Genomic DNA, 23,689 nt, shown 5'->3' with positions numbered 1-23,689 from the left:
CTTGTTGCATACTTCCTGCATACCTGCGAGATATTCCTTCACTAATCAGAAGATAAAACTAGTTCCACCACACATGCCTTTAAGCTACCTGGTTGGTAGCATATTTTGCATAATCCTATGATGTTTTGCCATTCCATTGGACTGATTTCACACGTGCTTCAGAGCTTGGTCATGCAGAGGCGTTCCCCAAAGCGTTCCAATGCAGCATCTCATTCTCTCTGGGAACCGTGGTTACATATGTAACCTAAAGACGTTTTGCATAACACAAAAAAAGTGCATGGGGGTCAAAGACAAGACATTTCAAATTAAATTTTAAAGTTATTTTATACACATAGAAAGCATAAAATGCAGTAAAGCCTTCAATGTTTCAAATAACTTTTGTGAAAATGTCAAAATATGGATGAAATAATGTTCCATTGTCATTCAGTGTAACATATATTTATGTAAAAATTAAGCAATATACTTATTCTGACCAGTGTTTATTAAAATATATAAAATAAAATGTGATCATACTGAATTTTATTATATTATTAATGATTAAAAACCTCTTGCTGACAAATAGGTAAAAACCAATTGTTGTCGTTGACCCCATGTATAATTTATATTTATTAAATTGTATTATTTATATATCACTTATATAGAGGGTATGAGGTCTTGTATATTTAAAGCTAACTCTAAACGCCCTTCTATCAGAAATGGAAAGCAAATATTTACTTGACCTCTGAATGAACTCTGGAATGTTACGTAAAAAGTGTGTTGTTTGTTAATTTGAAATGCATGAGAACTGCTTTGGTGGTGCCATTGGCAATAATTTGTTGCCTTCCCCTTTGCATTGTTCAAAGGCTTCCATCAGACAAGCCATGGGGTACTGTCTGAGACGCCTTTATTTCTACTTATTTTTATGCTTTGGAGATGAAAGGTTCTCATTAGAGGAAAAACAAAATGATAAGTATAATTATAGAGACAGTCGCCCAAGAGAAGAGAGAATGGAAAAGAGAATATGGGCTGTTGATGGTGATTACACTGTCTCCAACTCCAGAAAGTGGATGTAAGGAGATATAGGTGTGAAATTTGTCTTCCGGAGGAAATCTTATGAATAATTAATTCTGGTTATGTTTGCGACCCACACATCAAGTTTATCATGCTTATCTGTACCATGTGTTCACATTTAATTAAAGCCATATATTGTGTTTAGATAACCGTAATTATCATGCAAAGTGCTGTTTTTAACTTACCTCAAACGTGTACTTTATAAAAGCCTTTTAAACTGTACTATACATTTGTAATACATAACAATCTTCATTTCCTATGCAATAATCTCAGTAGCTTCAAGGCTGGGGTCATAGAGAGTGCTGCCAGAATGCTTTTCGCCAGATTAAAAGCAAAAATACCATGGTTTAAATTAACACGCTCTTTTTAAGTGCTTCTAAATGAATGCCAGGCTTACCACAGCTTCATTTCAGCTCTGAAACATTTTAACATGCATCTGACCCAGTTGGGTAGCAGAAAGAAAGTAGAATAATTCCCCTCCCCCCTCATTACCTCAGGAGATAAGGTGTTATGCTCAAGGGTCTTTCTGCAGATATGCTTTCCCCCTCAATAACACCTTTCCAGTGTTTCAATTATGAACATGTCCACTCTTGATCGTCTAGTTAGAGGGAAAATATGATTTCACTTTACTGAGTGTGTTGGGCAGATCTATTGATTTCTGGCATTTTCATGAAGATAATATTGTCACAAAGGCATTCTGGTTTTTGTGATGAGTTCTGTACCAGCTTTGTGTTATATGCAGTACTTAGACATTCGTCCTTAATTGGCGCCATTCGTTTTCCACCTAAAAACGCTGACTGAATGAGAAGATTGACCTGCTTGTAGCCTGCCTGATTAAATTACCTCAGATTTCCATTTTTCACTAAACAAGCACCAGCCATTCAGGTCATGCTCACAAAAATAATATTCCTTATTAAGCAGCACACTCATCTTGTATTTATTAGAATATATTGTATATATTGTCTTTTCTGTACTCTAACCTAACACAAATAGTTTTTTTTTACAAAAACAAGCAGAAATCTCTCATTCATTTGCCCTCCTTCAGATCTCACATCATCTCCGAGCCCTACTGTAATTCTCAGAGAGGCTTCTGGGGAGCGGAAGTGATTAAGAACTGAGCACCACTCCAAATGCTATTCTGAGTCTTTCTATCAGTAATAACGGAAAAGACTAACACATAAAGAGTGCTCTCCATATGGTAACCATTCTCTGTTTTTGGAAGGTACACCACTGAATGCTGTAAATTACAAGCAAATAAACTGAAGTTTCTCATATTTAAGGAGGCAAACTGAATATGAATGTTTGGAATTGTGCAGTTTCAATGTAAAGTTCACTGAAAGTTCAGTGAGTGGTGTGACCGGGGTGTCATTAGGCTTGGTTACTGTTTCCATTTTTATAAAAAAATACCGTAATCAAATGGTGTTTCTAGTTTCTCACAAGTGCATTCAATCAGATCACCATACTAAAATAAAAGCATTTCCTGCTGTAACACCAGTGCCTGTTCTTTTTAGTGAATCACAAACATACAGCACAATCAGTGTAATCCAATTCAGCAACTGAATGGTTCTCAAGAGACAGTTATTTTTAGTAAATCAAAAACATTACTCTCTAAACTAAAGTTACCTTTCCGCTATCTCCAAAATTCACATGAGATTGTAACAACGTGTCCCCTAGTGGCATTCACACAGAACTTTCAAATTGCCTGTGATCCAGTTACCCTCTACTTATTCACCATGGTAAAATGAATGAATAATGAATGTATGAAAATAACTGGCCACCAATATGGCCAAAAAACAGGTTTTCTATAGCTTATCAATGTAAAATAATAATAAAATAATAATAATAATTATTATTATTATTATATAAAATAATTATTTCGGACATCCGGTCTGACGTTTGTCAAAGATAGTGAAAAGATTGCTTAACTGTGAAACGTATGTGGTTGCTGTCTGCCTGTTTATATGTCATTAATAAGTAGTTAATGATACACATTATGCACTTTGTCAGTAGTATTGTACTAATGTCTGTATAAACACCCGTAAAAAATAAATAAAAATAAAAATTTTAATGAAACCATTACTGAACCAGAATCACAAAATGACCCTATTATGGCTCATCTGGTGCCTTTAGCCAAGATAATAATAGTAATCATAATAAAACTCTATACAAAGGTAAATATGCATTTGAGTGATTATATATATGCACGCTTATCACAGAGACTTTTGGGGCATAGAGACTGAAGTGAAATTAGGTTCACCGCTGACGATCGGCCATGAGAGTCTCCTCACACTGGTCCACCAGGAGAATAATTAGTCGAGCAGAGAGAGTGTACAATTGACTGAAGCAAAATTATTTCATTAGCTGTATTGAACCCCATTCATTGTCCCCGTAGACTACACCTGAACTGAGAAGACAGTGGGAGAGAAAATCAAGTCGCTAACCTCTGTCTGTCTGACTGACTGGAATTTTAAGGCATTCAATCTAATTCCATACTACCAGGTATCAAAAGACATTGGCAAAGATACATCATGATTAATAATTCTCTCCCTGTCGGGAGTTGCAAGGTTTGTCCTTCAGAATCAGGGAAGCACAGCCTGACATGTTTGTTCAGCTTGAGTACAATATAAAGAGGTGCTGGCTGTATTGCTGTTGCTTATAAACATGACGCCTTTACCTTCAGGATTTAAAGGATAAGTTCACTAAATTTTCAACTAGCTTTGTTACAGCAGTTTTATGTAAATGAAAAGCAGTTTTCTGGCAGCAGTTTATGTAATTTATGTATTTTTTATATTTTTTGTTGTTATGTGATCCCAGATATCCCCTTTTATTTCCCAGCAAAAGTCTGCTGAATGATATAGCAGACTTTTAACAGTTCCAGGTTTTTTGTACAGAGCATGCTTCTGCATTTTTGTTTTCTTGCCCACAGACAGTCGGATCAATGGAGGGGCAGCACCAAAATCAAAAGTGCATTATGGGTGTTGAGGTTTTTGGCAAAAGTAAGCAAGCAAACAAAAAAAAAAAATACTCCCTCTACAGACATACAGACAGACAGACAGACAGAGAGTCAGTCAGTCAGTCAGTCAGTCAGTCAGTCAGTCAGTCAGTCAGTCAGTCAGTCAGTCAGTCAGTCCGTCCGTCTGTCTGTCCTCTATAGGAAATAAATACACAATCCCATTATGGAAAATCAATAATGCATATCTTGTGCAATAAACTTAAATGCTGTAGGTAGACCACAATAATTTTGTTTTTGGAAAGTGCTGTTGACCACTCAATGATTCAACTGTAAATCAGAAAAGACAAGTAGACACACACACACACACAATCAAAGAACCATCCAGCAAGCATAAAACTACATTTGCGTGGGGAGGGGTGTCCATGCATTAAACAATAGCGCTGTCCATTTGAGCTGTACGGCCTCTCTTTTAAAGTTATTTGTATGGAAGAGGCGGAACTGTTGATTTTCCCTCCCTTCCTTTCAACGTCTCTGTCAGTGTTTAAACTCAGTTGGGAAAACGGATCTTAATTCTTATTCAGAGTGGAATGACAGCTTAGAAGTTCAGAAGGTATACTTTAGTGCTCCCAAGACAGCACTTTCTCAGGCTTAACTTTATTACAGAACATTTCAAGTATATAATTTTCCCCTTGCCAAACTCTGCGGAGGTTCTAGGACTCCTCTCCGATGTCAAGGATTCCCACTAGGCCACTCAACTGAAGATGACACACAATAATTCATATTCAGACATTTAAAGACAAAGGCATAAAGATTCACTGCATTACATTCCAAACAAACCACTGGAGCAATCTCTTAACTGTTTGACTGTATTGATGGAAATCGAACCATTGAGCTATTCTTCCTTCTATTATCTCCAATTACTTTAGTGTCATGTGCAGAATTCCATGTGTGATCAACAATACAAAGCATCCATACATAAATGTGAAGGGCCTGCACAAACGGAATATGTAGTTTTAGCTGTTTATGCAGCTCAAATGCACTACACTCTTCACTTGACAAATCTGCTATTGTATTTTTTGGTTAATGGCATCTTTGGATGCAACCCAAACAGATTATTTCATTAGACAACAAAGGAACCTGATTTCACAAATTATATTTTTGAGTACTGCTGTTTTTTCTTTATTTGTTTTGAACTAAGCATTTAAATATCTTCCCTGTCATGTTGCAGTCATTGCAAAATGTAGCTACTTTTATTGCGTAATGTATGTACATTAAAAAATAGACTGCCATTCTTTTATGTAAACTCATTTAATCCTGTAACTAATAGAGTAAAATCGCACTATATTCATTCTCTGCCAGTTTTCACACTCCTTTTTCCTTTTACTGAGAGCTGGCATTAGTCCGTTTACCAACACAAAGCTTTATCTTAATCCTTCTTTTCCTTCTTTTGAGGCCCTTGGACCATATTCAGACTCTATCTGCTCTAGGGACATCATATGTGGATGGCCAAATCTGTTGACCCTCCTTTCTGTTTTTAAATGGATTTGTAGATGGGTCTGTGGTGAGATCAGATGAAATATGGACCTTACAAATCATTATAATCCCTCTATGGAAACTGTCCAGGGGCGGAAAATAATCAATTTTGCTTAAATGTTTCCTTTAAGGTTTTAAAATGAAATAATACAAAATATGTTTTCATAACTGCGTTCTTACTTAGACGCAGAAAATAAAGATGTATATATTGGTGATCAAAAGTTTGGAATTATTAGTAATAATGAGAAATGTTTCTTGAGCAGCAAAACAGCATATTAGAATGTTTTCTGATGGATCATGTGACACTGAAGACTGGCGTAATGACTGCTGAAAATTCAGCTTTGATATATATATATATATATAAACAGAAAAGCATTATTTTAAAATGTAATAATATTTAACAATATTACTTTTTTGTGCATTTTTGATCAAATAAATGCAGTCTTGAACATAATATAATTTTTAAAAAGTCTTAATTATTTCAAAATTATTTTATGTGTATAATATTTTATATAAATATATTTAATTAAATCTAAATTATTATAAATATGATGAGTGTACACTACTGTTTAAACGTTGTGAGTCAGAAAGATTTTGTTAATATATTTAAAAAATATAATTTATTCCAATGATGGCAAGGCTTTTCAGAATTTTCAGCAGCCATTTATCCAGTCTTAAGTCTCACATGTTCCTTCAGAAATTATTCTAATATGCAAATTTTCTGACCAAGAATAATTTCTTCATAATATTATTGTTAAAATTTAAAACAGTTGTGCTGCTTCATATTTTTGTAAAAAAATTCAATACATTTTTTTTGCAGGATTCTTCAATGAAGAGAAAGACAGCATTTATTTGAAATAAAATCTTCTATTACAAATGCATTTACTTCCACTTTTAATCATTGTAATACATGCTTGATGAATAAAATATATAATTTCTTTTTAAAAATAACTTACTGACCTCAAACTTTTAGATAGTAGTGTATATACATACAGTTATTGAGACCAAATGTGTTAGGCATGCTGAATCAGCACACAAAAATGAAGACATAAATACCACTAATGGGCTGCCTGTCTGCGGTGATTTAAACTATGACTGCAAGGTGAACAGTGCCTAACCCAGTAGCTAACACACACAGTCGGTTGATCATCAGATGGCCTTCGGGTCTACCTGCGGGCCAGGCTGCCTGCCTGAGTCCCCTCACTGTCACTCAGCATCCCTCTGTAGGCTGATGGAAAGACACTACCAGCACTGTCAGTCACCAGCTGACACATACCCATCTGACTGAGGCAGATCATTCTGATTAAAGATTATTTTCACCTCCAGATCTTGACTTAAACATAGTCTGGCACTTAAGTGAAATACAGTATGTAATTTTTTTCTAAGATAAAATACTTTATATCCTAGTTTAATATGCAGAGACAAATTTACGTAAGCCATTTGTAAGTTGACACTGAAAAGTGTAAATGCTTCAGCTCTATGGCACTCTCAAAATATTGCTCTTTTTGATTGTTTAGTCAAATTTTAGCTCAGCCAAACTCCCTGTTTTAGCAAGCAAAATGTGTTTAGGAAACCTGTTAGAGAACGATCAACGACGTTTAATTATTTTTGCAATTCCATTTGATGCTACTAGTAGAACACAGAGATTACTGATCACATGAAATTAATGGAAGACACCAGATGAGTCCTCTGCACAATGTGACTTTGCTGCAGTCTTGAATTGAACTGCTGGTTTCGTCTGGCGAGAGGAGAACTGGCCCCCTGACTGAGCCTGGTTTCTCCCAAGGTTTTTTCTCCATTCTGTCACCGATGGAGTTTTGGTTCATTGCTGCTGTCGACTCTGGCTTGTTTAATTGGAGACACTTAATGTCCAGCAATATCTTCGACTTGATTGCACAGATACTACTTAAACTGAACTGAGCTGGATGATGACATCACTGAATTGAATGATGGACTGCCTTTAACTGAAAATTTTGTGTTTACTATTTTCCATTTGCACTGACACACTATTTTCCTATTTAATACTGTAAAGTTGCTTTGACACAATCTGTATTGTTCAAAGCGCTTTATAAATAAACTTGACTTGACTTTACATGATAACCCTGTACACATCTTAACCGTAGTATCTCAGGCAGAGAACACCCTGGGCAAATTGCCAGTTCATCATTTATAAAACAATATTTTAAACCTAAATTATTATAAATGTGTACAGTACTGATCAAATGTTTGGGTTCAGTAAGATTTAATATATAGTTTAAAATGTCATTTATTCCTGCGATGCGCAGTCATTACTCCAGTCTTCAGTGTCACATGATCCTTCAGAAATCATTCCATATGCTGATTTGGTGCTTAATAAATATTTCTTATTATTATCAATGCTGTAAAAAGTGTTGCTTAATATTTTTGTGGAAACCGCAATACATTTTTTAGATTTTTTTTTAAAATCTTTTGTAACATTATATTGTCAATTTCGTATGATTAAATGCATCTTAAAAACATCTTACTGACCCCAAACTTTTGAATCTTAGTATATTCACATGCCATTTACAGCTCAGGTTACTGGCTAAAAAACAACCTGGCTGCTGAACTTAATACCCATGAACCAAGATGGCATGTGTCCAAGTGTCCTGCTCAGTACACTGATTTTGAGATGAATGAAAAAAAAAAAAAAAAAAAAAAAAAAAAAATGTATTATAGACCTTTTGCTTTCTACATAAAAAAAAATATTTAAAATATTTCTCAAAAAAAAAAAAAAAAACTTGGATAAAATGTACTTTTTATGCATAAAAAGCACCTCAAAAGACTAAACCTCATTTTAAATCAGTGAAGGGACCTGATATAGATAATAGCCCTCTTGTGCTCCTTTTGTTGTGAAATGGGAACATTCTTCACAATCAGACATAACACAGTCCCAGAGGGGCAATTATTTGGAACACTAAGCATGCAAATGCTCGGCAGGACATACCTGCCTTACAGAAATCTTACTGCTATTACCAGGGTAGATTTAGACCAATCTCCTGTACCGCTACTTCAGCTGCCACCACTTTGAACAAATGTCAATTTAGTCAGTAAGTCAGGACATTTTTTACTTTTGCAGTACTGATATGGAAAGTGAAACCATTATGCATTGAGTGAGAGAGAGTTTCCATAGTGACCTGCTCCATTTATAAACAACAATGCATAAGGATATATGCTTTTATTTACAGATTTAAACATTGTGAGGCCTGGGGTGTCTCTTTGACTGCTCATAATCCTGAGGCTGAAACACGTCATGGTTTAGCGATTTTACTAGTAGAAATCTTAATGTTCCTGCTCAGATCAGTGAGTGAGTCAGTGTGCTGTAGGCTAACTCTCACTCACTGCCTGCAAAAACAGCTGTCGAAATGTGAAAAAGCACTAATCAGAATTACAGTTTCATCTGCTCACTAATTTCCCTGTGACAGTGGAAAGGGAATATTTAATCAGTCTCCCTTATTATCTTTTTGCTCCAAATCCGACACACAGTTTGTTCTCTTTCAACGCTTGAGAGAGGGTGGCGTGTAGCCGCAACGTGTTCCCATGTTCAATAGAGACATCAACTTTCTCTCTTTCACCTTACACCCCCATTCTTTACTCCCTCACCAGCCATCCCCCACCTTTTTGTTGCATTTTCTTGTGAAGTTGGCACACTTCAAAGCTCGCGGATTGACAGGGACGTAGACTAAAAGCTTCCATTCATCTAGCGGGTTGAATTAGGTTGCCGTCTCTCTCAAGCACTACTTCAGAAAGCAGCTCTCATCTCTTTAAATATCTGGCCTCTGCATGACATCCTGGAAAGAAAGAGAAAGAGAACTAAAACTTCCTGCTAGGAGAAGCTGATAAAAGAGGAAAAAAGTAAGTGTGAGGGGGAGTCGTATGGGTGCAAATTGCTATGATATCCCCCTGCAAATTTGTAAATGGGCGATGAATGTCAACAAAGATTCTTCTTTTGAGAGGCTGCTATGTGTAGTGAAGTGAATAAAGAGAAAGGAAGAGGTACGAAGAGAAAACAAATAAGGAAGGGAAAGACACAGAGTGACAGATGCAAACCAGAGGGGGAATAGGTTTGGAGGGGAATAGTAATGAATCTGGTTACTTGACTGTTCCAATAAAGAGACAGTTTAAGCAAAAATGGAAGCTGTCATCAGTTACTCCCTCTCATGTGGTTACAAACCTGTATGACTTTCATTCATCTGTGCGACTCAAAAGAAGATATTTTGGAAAATATTGTTGTTTTTTTTCATACTGGAAGACAATTGTAGCCAAAATAGCAAAATTGTTTGGTTACCAATAACTTCAAAATATCCTTTTTGTGTATGTGTGTGTTCTGTAAAAAAAAAAAACGGTTTGGAATGACGTGGGGGAGAGTATATGATGACATCATTTTCATTTTTGGACATCACTTTAGTGGTTATTGTAATAATTTTAAGAAATACTAATACAAAAGGCAATTCCAATGCCAATTGATAAACAACTTAAATAATAAATTGTTTAGATATACCTTTTAGTGATTTGCATTATTGAATTTTAGAGGCGTCATAAATGAAAATCCAGTAATTGGCCTAAACAACTATTGACTAATATACAAAAATGTGGTGAAAAAACAAGCCATTTGTTTGGAAGTTGGACTACACTGGTAGCGTTGTACTGTATGTTTTTGATTCACTAGAAAATAACCTTATGTTTAATTCTTTTGTGAGTCAGACTGTATTATTTTTTTTTTGATTCACTGGAATAGACCTGACTCATAATCTTTCATTTGGGAGTCAGACCTTAATAGTGGTTCTGTATGTTTTTGATTCAATGAAACTGACTCATGAGAGTCAATTGTTTTGTCACCTCACTGCATGGTTGGGCTTCACTGAATAAACTCTGTTGTAGTATATTAGTGTGGTGTTCCGTTCACATAAGTGGAAGAATATGCTTTGAGGACCATTGAAGGAACCTAACCTCATTCGGCTCAGGTATTTTTACTCGAGCTACAGTACATGGTTTAGCTCAATAGTGAGTGCTCAAGTGCATTCTTGGATTCCCACCATTTCGGTAAGCATTTGAGGCAGATGTCCCATTGGCTCTATTCAAACCCATGGGAAGGTATTCATAGATATTACACAGTCATTTGAAGACACAGTGAGACATATCTTCTCTGCCATTTTCTTTTTTGGCATGCTTGAGTTTGGCACTAGACAAAATAGAACTTCCTGGTTGCCAGTCCATTGGGCTTCACTGAAGTGCACAAACACACACACACACACACACACACACACACACACACACACACACACACACACACACACACACACACACACACACACACACACACACACACACACACACACACACACAGGCGTTCGCTCTATAGTGTTCACACATCTTGGCCAGTTACCAGTCAGTAACCCCTTGGTTGCACATCCCCAGGGCCAAGGACAGCAGAGCGGACAGCTGTCTCACAGTTTCATACCTTTTATGAAGATCCCTCTAGAAAATCAATTGAGTGTACATCAAAACACTTGGCATGTGCAATTATCCGTTTCTACAGCTGTATTCAAATAGAACCGGATGTAGGAGGTGCTTAAACCGGAAGTTAGTCTAATCTAAATAAAAAGCTTATTTTTGGATGTAAATGTATTAAATTTATAGTTTCTTTATACCAGATATGTTTTTTTTAATGTTTTTATAATCTTAATATTAAAATCATAATATTTATGTAAAATAAAACTAAGGAAAAAGGTTTCTGTTTAAATTTGTGATAAAACAACAACAGTCTGACTTCTTAATGGCAGTGCTTGTTTTTTGCATGCATTTTTTTAAGTATTAGCATAAATTTTTAAAACTGCAAAAATATGTATGATATAGTTTCTTAGTTTTCAAACAAAAATCTTTTGACATTGCTCTTGACAAGTTCAGATTTCTGAGATGCACACTATCTGAATAGCCATGTGATTTAAACTTGAAATCACATTGTTTCCATTTTAATTCATAAAGTTCAGTAATAGTTTGTCTTCAGTCATATTTGCATCACAGATGCATCATTATATTGTAATTATATTGTTAATTAAAAATATTCCTTCACCCATGTCCTTTTTGGATAAACAGAATAAAGTTTTTTTTAATCATTATTCGCTTTGAAGACATTATTCATCCTAATTCAGATATTTCCCCCTTTTTTTTACTCTAAAAGGTAACTAGACATGATAAAGACAAACTAATATTTATGTTAAGGACCTTTCCCTGATAAAACAACACAGTTTAAGACAAGGCTTATGACATTACATGTTGTTGGATAAGATCATCCACATACAGTAAACACGCTCAGTGCTTCAAAGCTCACTTATCCCGGGGTATAAAACTACAACTAGTATCTAGTAAAACTAAGAAATAGTATTACTTCCCAAGATGCTTGAAAATCTACATAGAGATGCCTGAACAATATTTCATACCGTATTTCATTTGTCATCTATGCTTAGTGTTACCATTGCATTAGCTTGTCAGCTAACCAGATGTGCTGCATGGAAAACTGGGCTCTTTTTATCAGGTATTATTCATACCTGGTATTTAATTTTAGTAACTGTGCACCTGCCCTTGGTGCAACATATGCATCGTATCCAAAAGACAAATGGTAGTCTTAGTATGGGGTGGGGAAGTGTTATTGCAAAATGAGGGGGGAGAAGAATTTCTTCATAGAGATTAAAGATGAAGCCCAATGAGCCTGAAGACAATCAGGGTGTTGTGACGGATGTGCTTTTATAATAAGAACTGCAATTGCAGCGGTAATTACCAAACCCTGATTACAGGACTAATTGGACACAACAGGGTAATTGTTACCACCAAAGCGTTGTTGGAGTGAGTGACAGTAATTGTAACACAGTGTTGGGTAGCTGCAGAGTTCAAAGTTGACACTGGAGTCCCGAAGAGTGTTTGACTATATGTGTGTGCGTGTTTGGCTTGAAACTTTTATTTAGTTGTCAGTTGTCGTGGATAGTTATAAATGTTGAGATGTGAAGTTTGTTCACAATTCACTGGCCTTTGAACAGCTGTTGATTGTCTGCTGTGTGATGAGTCCATTCAATCACGAGAGACTTCAAAACCTCACAAACTGTTACACACACAGTAAAAGCTGACAGGATGTAGTGTTTTGCTCCTGTCAGACTTTGGCTGTGGGTCCTCAGGTAAAAACAAGTTCATTCAATTTTATCATCTGGATATATTACAGCACGTCCAGTGGACAGTAGGATATATTTCATAGCATTTGCCTCCATATACACTTTCAGAAAATAAATGTCTCTGTAAATTATTTTTGTTGTGCAGGAAGTTATGGATTCATTTTAATCCTAGTTCTATTGAACTTTTTTTTTTTTTTTTGACCAGCAGTGAGGACACTGACCCAAGGAAAGAAGGAAAAAGGTTCTCTCAGGACAAATGAACAACCCAGTTAGTTCATTCTTGCTCTGCATTTTCATAAAGTCAGCTGGATTTTCACTCACATTGTGTACACAAACATACATTTATTTTTCTAGAAACATTTTTTTATTATTATTATTTATAATTGACTCACCTTCATGTTGTTCCAAATGTATATGTCTTTTTTCCCTTCTGTAGAACACACAAAAAAAGAGATTTTAATGTGCTTGTTGAACAGTGAATGAGGAGTGAAGCTTTACAGAGCTTTAAATCTCAGAAGCACCATTAAATTATCATTAAAGTAATTTTACAAATTAGTTTGTTAAGTGAGAGAGTCAAACTTGACACTGGGATCAGCTTGATTTGAGAATGAATCATGTAAATCATGTAAATCATGAAAAAAATCTGATTCACATGAATGATGTGTTTGTGAATCAGACATCACTTGATTATGTCAAGAAGAGTAAGTAAATGTCAACATTTTAAATAAATAATTGAAAATGACAGTTACTCAAACAGAGCTATCATATGACATATTTTTTACACACACACACACACACACACACACACACACACACACACACACACACACACACACACACACAACACACACACACACACAACACACACACACACACACACACACACACACACACACACACACACACACACACACCATAGTCATAGAGTTTTGGTACGACATTAGAGTAAACAATGACAGAATTCTGTATGTTAATATTTTGTATATTTCATTTTAGTTCAGTATTACACAAGCACAGATTTTTGTGTGTAAGCCATTCAAAGTACAGTCAAAGTACAGTCTGACACCGAGGACACATTTTGGCACAGACTACCTCGTGGACCTTTGTTTTTTGAGAGCTCAAGTCATTTGCACTCATGGACACAAAAATCGGCCTGCACGTGGACAGCAAGCTGGAGCAGAAAATGGGGAGGGAAAGTATACCCTTTGGCCGAAGCCATTTTCCTCAAGGAGACCACAATCTAGACAATCTCAGGCTCCTTGTGGGCCACAGGCAAAATCATGCACTCAGTCACAGCAAAGTCTGATTTTCCTGATATGTCTTCAGGTTATGTCACTTTGTTACCGGGGTCCTGCAGATGTCTCGATGCAGATGTGACTTGAATGAAATTGGGGTATCAGCACTCTGAGACAGTTAAAATGTTGGTTCATTCCTCAGATGTAATCTGTTTCTCCGGGATCAAAGACTCAGGCAGGGCCCTGCTTCTCAGGCTCATGAGGGCATTTTTGAGCCTGCTCTGTAGCTTAGAGAGAGATTACACTGGATTTAGCACTGATCTCCCACTCTCCCTATGCAAAACAACAAAACTCTGGCAGGTCCAGGGGTTGGCAGGGGGTGTGCAACTTATTGTGGCTGGCTTACGGCAGGTATGCAAGACCCAGTATGACGAGCTTTTGGAGTTCAGCTTTAAGGGCACTTTTCTTCTGGCCAGTCAATGGGATGTCTGTGATATCCAGCTTGCTTTCTTGTTTCGTTTCTTAATCCTCACAGTAACAATAGGCACTGAAATCAGGAAATACATTCCTCTTTTCTTTTACTCTAAAGGGAGATTTGTATTTGTGAATTTGCCCATAATTACAAGGGTGAATAGCAACATTGAAAAGACTTTGTAGGTAAACTATCATCTTAGTGCTGTGCTTATTGTCAAGGGAGAAAACTTTTCGCTTATATCTTCACTGATTCCAGCTAATTCTGGTATTGAATTGCAAATAAAACTTCAGTGTAGGGGTCAGTGGAGGTGCTTGCTATGAGTAATGTCTCTGTTGAGAATAACTGGATGGAATTTGTGCACTTAATTCAGAGAAACAAGAAACTCCTTTCGCACACGATACTTCAGGCTCTAAAGGTCACCTATCCAGGGACATAGCCGGGTTTGGGCAATTAGTCATGTTTATTACTCTGAAAGACAATGGGATCTCCCTAAAGAATTTGGCGGAAATGGGTTTGGAGTGTACATTGTGAGATTTATCATTTGATTTCGCCTGGTTTTTCTTTTCTTTGTCCTCAGGTAGACATTTATCTTCATAAGTATTTCCTTAGTTGGCATTTTTTTTTTTTTATTTACAGCTGATAAGCATTATTTGTGTTGACACAGGGCAGTTTTGACAAGCAGCAGAGAGTCTGTGGTATAGCATATTATATATATATATATATATATATATATATATATTATATATATATATATATATATATGTATATATATATATATATATATATATATTATATTAGAATTATATTATTATATTATATATTATATTATATTATTAATATATATATGCCATAATCTATAATATAATAAGCATATTATAGGATGTGAACAGAGTGAACAGAGCCAAGAAAATGATCATATCACACATGGAAAGAACATTCAGCTGATTATGATTTTGACATTATCAAGGGAAACTCTCTGGTGTCTAGAGAAACAACAATACAAAGGATTGTGGGATTGCATGGGCGTTAAATATTCAAAAACTTTCCATTCACTGATTATCTATTTTAATCTAGTATCAGCCAAAAGCAAAAAAGGTCAAATCTAGATGTTTACCATTGGGCACACCTGATTATTTTACTTGAAATTATTTAAAATCAAATGCAAAACTTAACCTTGCAAATACAGCTGAGAAAAAAATAAAAATAAAATAAAAATCCTTCACTCAGTGTGATGACACACAGAAAACCACAAGGAATAACTGCTGAGTATACAAAGGAAGGTAATGAAAGTGCAATTTGATATAATCCAAGATTAATGGTTTTGATGAGTTTCATTTTGTGTGTTTTTTTGTATTATTTTTATTTTGTTTTGGTTTTGTTTTGTTGATTGTATGTTTGTTGTGGGTGTCTCTGAGCTTCTGATTAGCAATGAAATCCATTACTGATAGCACACAGTAGAACAACAATATGGAGGCATCCCAAGTATGTAGAATCAATTATTATTATGAATCTTGTTTCTAGATTGATTTTTTTTTTTTTTTTTTTTTTTAATGGATATTTTCTTGAGCCCCTTATTGAAATATTGATCATAGTAGTGCAAGTGCCAGTTTGTGTCTAATAATTCTATTGATTGGTCTCAGAGCATCATGGGTTTAAGGAATAAAGAGTATCATATGCTGTATAGGGAATCAAAAGAAATTGTTTCAGACAGAAAGAACACAAGCATGACTGAACATAAAACTCAAATATTTTGTGGCTTCAAAAAATGACTATTTAGGGCTTTGATTTTCTGCTTGCATATTCTGAACTCCCTTCCCAAGTCTAATTAGTGAAACGAACATAATATTTGTGTAATACATCTGGGATATCACAGTATGGGTACTGTGGCCCATAAACTCAGATTTGCAAGTGTGTGTTTATGTGCTCCATGTCTCTTGAGTCATCTGTTTGTCACTTTTGAGCAAGAAAATAACAAACTGTGGAAACATAATGTTCATTTCTGTTGCAGAAAAACAGCGGTCTGCTAGAGTGTCATGTCTAACGTAAAATTTTAAATACTATTAAAAAGTTCATTGAAATGACCTAGATGACAATAGTTATTCACACTGTTGGGTTTTGGTGTGTTTGCAATTAAAAAAAAAATAAAAATAAATTGCCCCCATTTCTTTAGGAAGTAACTCTGACATCATCAATATCATTTATTTTCTTAGCCAACCTCCACCATATTGGTCTACCCCCCCCCCCCATAGAACGGTATGAGAAAGAATTCTGGCTCCGTGCCTGTCTGGAGTCATGCATGTGCACATATTACCAGAATAAATTATCTATTCTTTGATGCATGGACACAACTATCTGAGGTCATATTCTTAAGATAAATAATCCTAGAATCATTGACCATGTAAGTGGTGACAGTTGATCAATAAATAACTTCTAGTTAGGGCTGTCAATCAATAAAACATTACTGACTATTTAATTAAATATATCACACATTCACTGATATCTGACAGATTCGTGCAAAGATTTAACGTTTAAGACCCCTTTAAGACCTCTTTACCTTAAGCTGTTCATGAATTGTGTATAACAATAGTTTTCAGTCTTTGTTGACGGACTTCTTTGACCATTACAACATGTTTCACAGTTATTTCAGAAATGCCAACAACAACATTTGGCAAGGCACATTGCCTGCGTATGGGTCAGGAGAAAAATGTTTAATTGCACTTTTTATTTTTAAAAGTAATTGTACTAAATTGAAAAGCCCTAATTTATCCATCTTATTTTTAATGTTCGAATTTGACTAGAAGTCTTGTGTCATTCACTTTTCCAGTTATTTTTAGTTGTAACAAAAGTCTGTTATATTGCTTGATAACTGATTTTTATTATATTATTTTGATTTATTACTGTGGTCATAAAAAACTGATTTCTCTTGTAAATTGTTTTACTGTTTACTATACTTTGTTATTTTAATAGTTATTTATATATAGCAGCTAACTAATTGGAATGGAAGCCACTGAATAAAAAATTTAAATTGCAAAATTTATTGCACAACTATTTTGACTCACAACTTCAAGTTTACATCTCACAATTTGACTTTTTTTCTTGTAATTGTAAACTCCCAATTTCAAGTATAAACTCATTATTCTGTTTATATCTCACAATTCTGACCTCATAACACACAATTGCGAGTTTATATTATGTCAGAATTACGAGTTTATATCAAGCAATTCAGAGAAAAAAAATAAATCTGAATTGTGAGTTTATATCAAAATTTTGGAGAAAAAAAAGTCAAAAAATTGTGAGATACAAAAAGTTGCAGGTTACCTTGTGTTGCCAAAAAAGTGGATATTCTGACAAAATTTTGTCTTGTTTTCATATTGGGTCTTGTCAAAAGAAATGCTTAAGGCTCAAGTTGAGTGGCAGCAGGAGGAATAACAAAGATAAGAAAACGCTTCACCTTTGTAATCATTGTGACTGTGTTCCTAATTGAGACATTTAAGATGGCATTCCAAAAGGCCGACCCGCATTAGTATATGCATTAGGCCTGATAACCATTATCCAAAGCATACTATGGAATAAACAACTAAGCTACATACTGCTGACACATAAAACACAAGACTGTGGTCTGAGGATGATTTATCTTGTAAACACAAAGTCTGATAAGGCTCCTTTTATTTTGTCTGATGATTTGATATGCACATTTACGGGATGTAACAATCACGGCCAATCAGACCGAGCTGATGAGATAAAGTGATTTCATTGTTGTTTTCATAAATCAAGTAGACTAATTTAGACTCTTTGGTTACAGACCGACACGTATAGCTTTTAAATTTCCCGGAGAATAAAAACATTACCAAAACCAGCTGGACGCCACCAGTGCGTGAAGTCAGCCGTCCAATTGAAACAGACTTTGATTTTGCTAAGTTGTCATGCTGACTTTGTAGGAAAGCTCTAAAGCATCACAACATCACAATTTTAAGCATCTGCTCTTGCAACAACAAAGGCTGTCAAAGCTTTTACAACAAACTGTGATTCGCTCGTTAATCACTTGTACAGGATGTTCATATTGTTTTTTGTGATAAGAAAAGAAAAAACTGCTTTTTTGTGTTTGTCTTTGCTATGTCATTTGTAGATTTAAAAGGGTAAAACGACATACCATTTTATAATATAACATTTTTATCCAGAATGGCTCCAAATAAAACTAGTGAAATTTAAAACTACATTTTGCATCTTCTTTCTGGGGCCTCTTAGATTTAACTTTTTGAGTTTTTCTGCTTTGCCTTTAGGAACTAACTAATTGAGAGATTTATTCTGTTTTACACAAGCTAAGGGTTTACTTTCAGATCTACAATTTTTTTTTTTTTTTTACTATATTCGTTGTTGCTGTGCAATCTTGAGACACATATACCTATAAATGGATGAAGTCATACTGAAATGATCATGTGATTTTGCTACACGTAAACTAATGTTATTAATTTAATATTCAAGCTTTATTTTTATTACATCACCATGATTGCGGAGGCAATCACCCAATAGGACAGTCTGAAACGAATTATTTTGTTGACTTTAGAAAGTTGCATTAGTTTAGAATGTAGCCATTTTGTAGCTTAATAAAATGGAATTCTTACAATTTCAGTATAATTTATTGAACCATTCAAGCTCTTTTTTATCTCATAAGATACTACCCTTTAAGTCTGTCCCTTCATGAAGTTTTTAATTGTCCATTTATTTAGAGTATATTTTTACATAATTCTATTTTACAGTTCTTTACCAGACATGGGCCACTTCATTTATCAAGAAATAAGAGTTGTGTTCAGGTCAGTCAACTAGAATTTGTATGCCCTATCCATTTACACAGCCGTGATAAGTTCATGTACTGAAACCGTCTGATTTTTATTGGAAGTGCAAAAGCCTTTTGTCAGTCTACATGGGTGTAATTCACCCCGCAGTAGAAACTATATCTTCGGGCAATCTGTTGGTGATCTCTGCTTCTAAAATACTGAATAGATAAGATACAAACTTACACTTTTTCATGATGCTGGCAGATGTTGATCCACGGTGTTTATTTTAGGGGTGAATACTTCTATGTAACATTTGTCAATGGGAAAGGAAGGAAGCTCCCACGCATGCATCTCCTCTTCCTGCAGAGCTATTCCTGGCCTGATCTGACCTAAACACAGCTGGGTAAATATACCATGCTCTTTCATACCATGCTACACCACCACACACACACAACCCACATTTCAACAAGATTGTTTGTGTTCGTTAAAGATTTGAGGCACAATCTGAAGTGTAAAAGAGTGAAAACTGCTAAAGAAATGACTTAAAAAAAAAATAAAAAAAAAAAAAAAAAATAAAAAAAATTAAAAAATAAAAACAAAAAACAAAAAAAAAAAAAAAAAAAAAAAAAAAAAAAAAAAAAAAAAAAAATAACAAAAAAAAAAACAAAAATGAAAAACCAATAAGAGAAAATTAAAACAAAGTAAAAACATAACAATAAAGAAAATAGAATTAAAAAAAAATAAAAAACCCCCCATTCCCATTAAAAAAAAAAAAAAAAAAAAAAAAAAAAAAAAAAAAATAAAAAAAAAAAAAAGAAGAAAAAAAATATAAAAAAAAAATTAAAAAGAAAAAAAAATATTAATTAAAAAAAAATAAAACAAAAAAAAGAATAAAACAATAAAAAAAAACAAAGAAAAAAAAAGAAAAAGAACAAAAACAGAATACAAAAAAAAACAAGAAAAAAAAAATAAAAAAATAAAACAAAGAAGATAAAAAAAACAAAAGAAAAAAAATAAAACAGAAAAAAGCGAAAAAAAAAAAAGAAAACTAAAAAAACACGAAAAAGAAAAAAAAAAAACAAAAAAAAATTTAAAAAAAATTAAAAAAAAAGAAACGGAAACAAAAAAAAAAGAGAAAAACAAAAACCTAAACAAAAAATAAAAAATAAAAAAGAAAAAACAAAAGAATTAAATCAAAGTACAACTAAAAAAAAAAAAAAAAAAAAGATACAAAAATAAAAATTTAAAAAAAAAAAACAAGAAAAATTAAAAAAAATAAAATATACAAAAATAAAAATTTAAAAAAAAAAAACAAGAAAAATTAAAAACAATAAAATACAAAAAAAAAAAAAAAAAAGAAAAAATAAAAAAAAGAAAATAAAAAAAACAAAAAAAAAAAAAAAAAAAAAAAACACAAAAAAAATAAAAAAATTTAAAATGAAAAAAAAGAAGAAAAAAGAAACAAAAACAGATTAAAAAAGAAAAAAAAAAAAGAAAAAAAAACAAAAAAAAAAAAAAAAAAAAAAAAAAAACCCAAACAAAAAAAAAAAAAAGAAGAACCAAAATAGAAAAGAAATATAAAGAAAAAAAAAAAAAAAAAGAAAAAAAAAAAAAAAAACAAAAAAAAGACACAAAAATAAAAAATAAAAAGAAAAAAAAGAAACAAAAAAAAAAAAAAAAAAAAAAAAAATAAAAAAGAAATAAAAAAAAAAAAAAACAAGAGATAAATAGAAAAACAATCAATAGAAAAAAAAAAAAAAAAAAAAAAAAAAATAAAATGAAAAAAACAAAAAAAGAAAAAAAAAAAAAAAAAAACTGAAAAAAAAATACAAAAAAGAAAAGAACATAAAAACAAAACAAATAATAAGAAAGGAAAAAAGAAAAAAAGAAAAAAATGAAACAAAACAGACCAAAAAGAAGAAAAAAAACATAACTAATACAATAAATAAAAGAAGAAACAAGAAAAAAAGAAATAAAAAAAAAAAAAAAAAAAAAAAAAAAAAAAAAAAAAAAAAAAAAAAAATTAAAAAAAAAAAAAAAAAAAAAAACACAAATTAAAAAAAAAAAAAAAAAATAAAAAAAAAAAAAAAAAACAAAAAAATTTAAAATTTAAAAAAAAAAAAAAAAAAAAAAAAAAAATTTTTAAAAAAAATAAAACAAAAAAAAAAAAAAAAAAAAAAACAAAAAAAAAAGTAAAACAAAAAATTAGAAAAATATAAAAAAACAAAAAAAAAAAAAAAAAAAAAACAAAAAAAAACAAAAATAAACAAAAAAAAAAAAGAAAAGAAAAAAAAAAAAAAAAAGAAAAAAAAAAAAAAAAAAAAAAAAAAAATAAAAAAAAATAAAATTGAAAATAAAAAAAAAAACAAAAAAAAAAAAAAAAACAAAAAAAAAAAATAAAATTTAAAAAAAAAACACAAAAAACAAAAAAAAAAAAAAAAAAAAAAAAAAAAAAAAAAACAAAAACAAATAACATAAAAAAAAAAAAAAAAACAAAAATACAACAATTCAAATTTTTATCTTATTTTTTTTTTATTTTGTATTTCTTCAACTTCGATTTTTGCCAATGCAATTCATATTCAAGTGTTGTCCAAATACTTAATGCCTCAAATGTAATAGTTTCTTTTTTTTTTTATTTTGATGGCATTTATCGTTACAACGATTTATTTTAAAGCCAACATGCTAGTAGTTTTCTTGAGACATCAAGGTAGTATGAATGTTTCGTTAACAATTTAGAGACCTGATCCATCATAATTACTAACTACAACAATAGCACATGATTAAACACAATATTATCACCCTAGTAACTAAGGGTACTAACAAAGAACTCTGAATTAATGAATTAGTAAGTTAAAAGTGGCATAGTTGGCATTTCACTATTACTATCAGTAACTATTATTTTTTCATACTCCCTAAGAACACTAAGACTACTGTATATCGGTTCAAATTATATGAAGAATACATAACGATATTATTCTAAAAGTGAAGTGAGGTCATGGTAACCCCACTAGTATGACTCAAGTATTCCAATCCTTCATAAGGAATGAACTAATTATTTTGATAACAGTATTCTAAAGGAAGTTCGTGATAACTCCCTGAATACTGAAGTCATTGTAAACTTTTGAGTGGTTGTTTTGTAAGTTCCGGGGTTAGTAATTCATTTTGCTAAATTTGGCAACACTTAAATCATACTATGGGTTACCGGTGATCTTCACTTTAGAATCCTGATCCACATAATATTAGTTTCTTCAGAGGATGTATAACACTTGATCTAACTATCCAAAACCGGACATACCTGAAACAAAATTATAAACGCCACACATTGTTTTGCCCCCATTTTCATGATCTAAGACTTTTTCTATGTACCAAAGGGCCTTTTTACTGTATTGGGGGTCCGAGTTAAACCCGTCATCTGGTTGACCACCATTTGGCCTCACGCAGTGCAACACATCCTCCTTCGCATAGATTTTTATCAGTTGTTGAATGTGGCCAGAGTGGAATGTTTGGTCCATTCGCTCTTCATGGCTGTGCAAAGTTGCTTGATTTGTGCAGGAACGGAACAAGCTGTCTTAACGCCGATCCAGAGCATTCCCAAACATGCCCCAGGGGTGACATATCCGTTGAGTAGACTGGCCATTGCAAGAACTTGGATGTTTTTCAGCTTCCAGAATTGTGTACAGATTCTTGCACTCATGGGGCTGTGCGATTATCGATGCTGCAACATGAAGTGATGGTCCGTGTGATGAACTGGCACAACAAGGGGCACGGAGCTCATCACGTATCTCTGTGCATTCAAAATGCCGTCAATAAAATGCAACCTTTTTTCTGTCCAAATATACACCTGCCAAACCATAACCCCCTGCCACCTGGCCCCGAACCACAATGTTGACATCAGCAACCCCTCACCCAACACTACGCCATAACATGCTGTCTGCCATCTCCCTGTACAGTGAAACCGAGAAGAAGAGAACATCTCTCCAAAGTGCCATACGCCATCGACTGTGAGCATTGTGCCCACATCATCCAATCATACAGGATGACGAACTGCAGTCAGATCGAGACCCGTGAGAAGACGACATTTAGATAACTTCCCTGAGACCGTTTTCTTCATCTGCAGTTGTTTCAGAATTCGTGTGGTTATGCAAATCGATTGTTTGCAAGAGTCAGCTGTCTCAGACGATCTTTAGCCTGGTGTGGTTACAAAGGTCCTGCGGTTGGGATGCTGGGTTGGATGTACTGCCAAATTCTTCTGAAACGCCTTTGGAGGCTTGCTTAGGTAAGAAAAGAAGCCTTCAATTCACAGGCCACAGCTCTGGGTTGACGATTCCTGCAGTCAGCATGGCCAATGCACGCTCCCTCAAAACTTCAAAATTGTGTGGCAATTGTGCTGGTGATAAACCTGCACATTTAGAGTGCCTTTTTAGTGTGGCCGAGCATAAGCACACCTGTGGGCATAATCAGGCTCTATGACCGACATTGATGCCACA

The sequence above is a fragment of the Cyprinus carpio genome, unplaced genomic scaffold (assembly GCF_018340385.1).
Source record: "Cyprinus carpio isolate SPL01 unplaced genomic scaffold, ASM1834038v1 S000006753, whole genome shotgun sequence".
NCBI classification, from domain to species: domain Eukaryota; kingdom Metazoa; phylum Chordata; class Actinopteri; order Cypriniformes; family Cyprinidae; genus Cyprinus; species Cyprinus carpio.
The sequence above is the reverse complement of the archived record's forward strand: the minus strand, read 5'-3'. Positions refer to the sequence as shown.